Here is a 6,182-nt window from a genome sequence, read left to right on the forward strand (position 1 = left end):
AAAATTTAACAGGTGTAAATAACATACTTAATACATTATTGGGCTTCCCTTGTGACTCAGCTGGTAAAGAATCCACTTGCAATGCAGGAGACCTGGGTTCGATCCCTGGGTTGGGAAGATACCCTGGAAAAGGGAAAGGCTACCCACTCCAGTATTCTGGCCTGGAGAATTCCATGGACTGTATAATCCATGGGGTCGCAAAGAGTTGGACACGACTGAGTGACTTTCACGATATACCTGTAAAGTCATCATCACAATCAAGGTAATAAAACGTCCATCACTGTCAAGAGTTTTAGCTGTTTGCTGCTGTACCTCCAAAAGAATAAGCAGACTCTGCTTCAGGGTCTCGGTACTTACCGGAAAGCCTGTGCCCTAAACACCTGCACAGCTTTCTACCAACCACCACTCCCTTCGTGTCTTTCCCACAGACCCATCCCTTGCCTGCCATTCCCTAGGCCCTTTACCTATGCCCCCTTTTCTTCATGGCTCATACCACCTCACGCTGGTATTTTTGTTTATTGTCTGACTCCCCCCTTTAGAACGTAAGCTCCAAAAGAGGAAGGAGCTGTGTTCCCACCACTGAGAACAGTGTCCAAACTCAGAGCAATATTAGAGTGGCACACCCTTGGCAGGCTTTTTTAGCAGGAGTGCAATTTTTGTTGGGGGTGGGTGGGGGGGTGGGCGGAGGGAGGGAGACTGTGCAGTGTGACATGTGGCATCTGAGCTTCCTGACCAGGGATCAAACCTGTGCCCCTTGTATGGGAAGCACAAAGTCTTAACCACTGCACTGCTAGGGAAGTCGCCTAGTCGCCTAAGCCCATCAATACTACTTTCCTCTGAAAGTATCTCTTTTTATCAGTCAGGTGGGTTCAGCTCAAGATAATGCATGACTTCAATATTTACTTCTCTTTGACGTAAAAGTCTAAGGTAGGCAGAACATAGCAGCTATTCAATCATTAGGGACTTGTGCTCCTTTTACCTTGCTAACACCATCTTTAGTTGCCAATTCATGGTCCAAGATATTGCCAGCATTTCAAGCAAACATCATATCCACATTCCTGTCAACAGAAAAGGATAGGAAACAAGGCATGTTCTCTCTTGCCACCTGGCCTCACCTAGTTACAAGCTATGGGGAATGTGCTACTCATTGCAGATGGCCATGCATCCAGATAAAAATTCGATGCTCTCTTGTTAAAGATAGTAAGAAGTACCAGGGTAAGCAATCAGTAATGTCTAACTGCCACCCTAGGCTCTCCTGTTTTTCTTCTTTTTGACCTCTTTACATGTTTCTCTCTCCAGCAGAGGCCTGAGACTTAAAGAGGGTGAAGAGGAGGGAAATACAGCATTTGAATGGAGAGGTAAAATTCTTTGTCCTACCTTTTACTTCTGTATTCTTTCAACAACCATCCCCCAAAAGTGGATGTGAGGTACAGGCAACAAGGAGGCGGGAAGGATTAAGAGACTTGTTTCTAAGGGTCCCTGTGAAAGCTAAATACTTAAAAAGGGCTTTGAAATCTTGGCCTCGTGTGCTGAGTTCAAAGTCTCATCATTAGATAAGGACATAAGTCGTCTTATGGGCTTTTCTTAACTGACAGCCAGGGAAAGATACTTACTCAAAAGGAACAAGTAGGGAGAAATTGGACAATCACCTGTAGGTGATCAAATACTATCATCAACAAGGGGGGATGCCTGTGTGTGCCTGCCTACAAATATGATATCCCAGGGATGCAAATGAAGACATGTACCCAAATGCAATCATAAGGGAACATCAGGCAAACCCAAAATGAGGAATGAGGAACATTCTATTCAACAAAAGATGGTGAGATAAACAAAAGATGGTCATGAAAGACAAAGAGAGGCTGAGGAACTGTTCTAGATTAAAAGGAGACTAAAGAGATGTGACCCAAAAAAAGTACATGATTCCAGAAAGGATTCTATACAGGAAAGGGGAAAAAAATACAAGGACAAATATGAAACATGGGTGGTAGATTATTGAATCAAGGTTGATAACTAAAACCACAGTGTGTAAGAGAATATATTTATTCCTAGGAAATACACACTTAAGTATTTATGGTAAAGGGCATAATATAAACAATTTACTCTCCAATGGTTCCAAATAAAAGAGAGAGCGAGTGAGCAGAGGGCAAATAATAAAGTGAATGAGGCGAAATGCTAACAGCTAACAAAAGGTGATGGGTGATGCTGGTCAAAGGGTATATTAATATTGCCTGTAGAGTTCAACTTTTCTGAAAGTGTGAAATCTACCACCCTGAGCCTTAAGGATTCCGAAGTGGATCAGCAATAAAGAATCTGCAGGAGACAAGGATTCGATCCCTGGGTCTGGAAGGTCCCCTGGAGGAAGAAATGGCAACCACTCCACTATTCTTGCCTGGAGAATCCCATGGACAGAGCAGCCCAGTGGGTTACAGTCTATGGGGTCACAAAGAGTGGGACATGACTGAGTAACTGAACACACACCCTGACCCTTAAAGAGCAAGAACAATAACCATAATCGTTTGTTTTATTCCTGCACTTGTCTGATGAACTATTCTAGATGCTATATTTGATCCTGTGCCAGAAAGACTGACCTTTTTGTTTTTAATTAGGAGAGAAAGAAACATCTTCAGTTAGTTAATGTTTATTAAGGTTTTCATGTAAACAATATACTGGGCAAGTCTTTGGGACACTTCTGTCATGGAAACCTAAGGTCAGCCAGGCTTTTTCCTTCTGTTCACTTAATGAAAGAAACCATCTGACTGAAGTTATATAAATGGGACACGCACTTAATCGTCACTGGACTTTTTCCATACAGGATGACCAAGTTAGCCTGCAGCTCTATGCAAGGATCCCATTTCTCATGCAGCTTGAAATTAAGGGGCCTGGCATTCTGACAAACCATTAAAGCCAGACAGCAGACATGATGACAGCTTGGATTTTTAATACCCTCCTCATAGCTTTGGATCTGCCCATAGAGAAGGAAACAAGCATGTTATCCCACATTGACCCTAACTTCTTCAGTTCTTGATATCTAGTAGATTCTGGTTTGCACTTATACAGATGCTCACATTACAGCTGACTCATATTTTAGAATTAAAACCAGATGTCTAAAGGCATAAAGCAATAGCACTAAGTTTAAGCCTCTTACAAAGGAAACATATGATAATCATTCATTATAATAATAGTTTGCCCTAGAAGGAATTAATAAAATTTTTTTAAAAACCTTCTTTAGAATTATTTATTCCCACTTTTGTTCACTGTTAAAACTTCTAAGTCATATTATTTTCCTGAAACTTCGTAAAACACTTTTTTCAAAGACTCTACAGAAATGTTTCTAGAGTGGATCAGTTCAGTTTAGTCACTCAGTCGTGTCCGACTCTTTGCGACCCCATGAATTGTAGCACGCCAGGCCTCCCTGTACATCACCAATTCCCGGAGTTTACTCAAACTCATGTCCATCGAGTCGGTGATGCCATTCAGCCATCTCATCCTCTGTCGTCCCCTTCTCCTCTTGCCCCCAATCCCTCCTAGCATCAGGGTCTTTTCCAGTGAGTCAACTCTTCGCATGAGGTGGCCAAAGTACTGGAATTTCAGCTTCAGCATCAGTCCTTCCAATGAACACCCAGGGCTAAGCTCCTTTAGGATGGACTAGTTGGATCTCCTTGCAGTCCAAGGGACTCTCAAGAGTCTTCTCCAACACCACAGTTCAAAAGCATCAATTTTTCGGCACTCAGCTTTCTTCACAGTCCAACTCTCACATCCATACACGAACTACTGGAAAAACCATAGCCTTGACTAGATGGACCTTTGTTGGCCAAGTAATGTCTCTGCTTTTTAATATGCTATCTAGGTTCAGCTCCTCTTATTCAACCCTAAAAACATACTGTGGAAAAATCTTCCTTTTAGGAAAACCTGGGTTATTCCTAGTGTCTGAGGGTATTTTTAAAAACCTAGATAGATACCTGTGGGCTTCCTGTGTATCCACAGGCTCTTTACCCTGGACCTGACAGAGCCATCCAAACCAGAAACTTGCTGAGTCACATATAAGCTCAACTGGCATGGTTTTCCCTAACAAACCCTTAAGTCTGAAGAAGATTTTAAAAACAAATGTAAGCTATAAAAAGACACACAAACTATCAATTTCTGAGACTTAAGTCCTCCTTAAAAAGATGTGACAATAAAAAACTAAAAAGCAACAAGTAGTCCTGGCAAAAGCTCAGACTAAGAAGCTGACTTAGCTTCTACAGAGGCTGAGCATAAAGATCATCTTGCTGTAAGAATCTACCCTCTTTCTAATCTCTTGTTTACCTAGATATGGTGGTTTATTTGCCTAAAGTAGCTTTTCTTCAAAATATTCACAAGTTTCTACAAAAAAAAAAGCAATCAACCTATCATCATTTAAATTTCTAGCTACAAATCTTTTAAAAATTATGAACACACACACATATATACAGTTGTATTCTTGAGTATAATAGATCCTAAGACAGAGCTTGCCAAACCCACTGAATAGTCAAAATTTCTTAGGGAGCTTTCTCAAAACACAAATTTCCAAAGCTCTAAACTAGATACACAGAATCAAAATCTGGGATCTTTTTTTAAAATCTTTATTGAATTTGTTACAATATTTCTTCTGTTTTATGTTTTGATTTTTTGGCTGCAAGGCATGTGGATCTTAGCTCCCTGACCAGGGATTCAACCTGCGCCCCTGCACTAGAAGGGGCAGTCCACTGGGCCACCAAGTCCCCAAATCAGGAATCTTTACTTTGGGAAAGGTCTTCTGTAATTCTGATCACCAGCCAGTTTGTAAACTGTTGGTTGAGGGCACCCTCTGCCATAGCATTACATTTAACAATAACCTCAGATGGCAAAGGTGGCTTTTTTCAATAGAGAATGATTCAAAATCCGACAGATACCAAAAAGTGGCAAACCTTTCTCATTCATCCCTGTCCCCTAGCCATTCTTTTACTTTTTACAGTCAACCAGTATTTCCAGTTGCTGGACTGTCCTTCCAGGGATCCTTTAAGCACACACAGGCATATACAGGTATTTCCTTTACAAAGGGACAGCAGCAAACAAGACATCGTTACGTGAACAAACCAAGATTCGGGACAATGTGTATCTTGGAAATCTTTCCCCATCAGTTCAGAACTTCCTTATTCTGTTTCAACATGCATGGTATGGGCAACAATGTGGATGTAACATCTTTGATCAGTCCCCTCTCATCAGACACCAGTGTGATTTCCAGTTTTTTGCTATAATCTTATACACATGTCATTTCATACAAGTCTACCTATAAGCTAAATCTGTTCCCTGAACTTGGAAACGCTAAGTCACACAGGTACTGTAATTCTGAGTGATACTGCCAAACTGCCCTCCCCAGAGGTTATAACAATGTTTACTCCCACTTGTAACATGAACCAGGAGTTTAGATTTTACACTAAGCTGAACAGTGGCAATGGCTTACTTTCTAGATGCCTCCCTGAAAATATCCTCCTTTCATAGCCTGGTAACATAACATATGACGTTCTCAAGATACCTTCTGCACAATGAAAATCTGCCTAAGTTTTCTATTACTAGTAGAGAATTTTCTATATGAAGCCCAAGAAGAAGAGGAGCTGAGTGAAGGAGAAGCTGAGGTTAAGGCAGTTCTTGGCAAGCTGACATGCACTCTCTGTGAAGCCTTTTTCCCTACTTCAGCATAAAAGTTTATGTTTCTTTTAAATTAAACTTGTCACCTAACACATAGACCCATCTCAAAACTCATTACTGGGCACTCCATTGCACTCCAGAGAGAAGAAATCCAGTTCCACGCACCAGAACACCGATGCAAGCTTCTCTAACCAGGAAACCTTGACAGGCCAATCGTCCAACCCCACCCACTGGGTGAAACCTCCATAAATTAAACTTGTCCACTTACTACACAAAGTATTACTGATGTGAAAAATTAACCAGGTGCTCTTTATTATTTTAATCGACAAAAGCTCTACAAATGCTGGATTTACCAGTTTTTGCACAAGCGAACTTTACTAAATAAAGACAAGGCACCCCACAGGGACCCAGTCTACAGCTAAGGGAAACAATGTCAGGCAGAGGGCATGCTGAAGGGAGAATGAGCTAGAGAAAGGTAACAGGAATCTCTGTTATAATACAAAAAGAACACAGAAGGGAGAAAAAAGGGAACACAC

This window comes from Odocoileus virginianus, chromosome 27, assembly GCF_023699985.2.
Source record: "Odocoileus virginianus isolate 20LAN1187 ecotype Illinois chromosome 27, Ovbor_1.2, whole genome shotgun sequence".
NCBI lineage: Eukaryota > Metazoa > Chordata > Mammalia > Artiodactyla > Cervidae > Odocoileus > Odocoileus virginianus.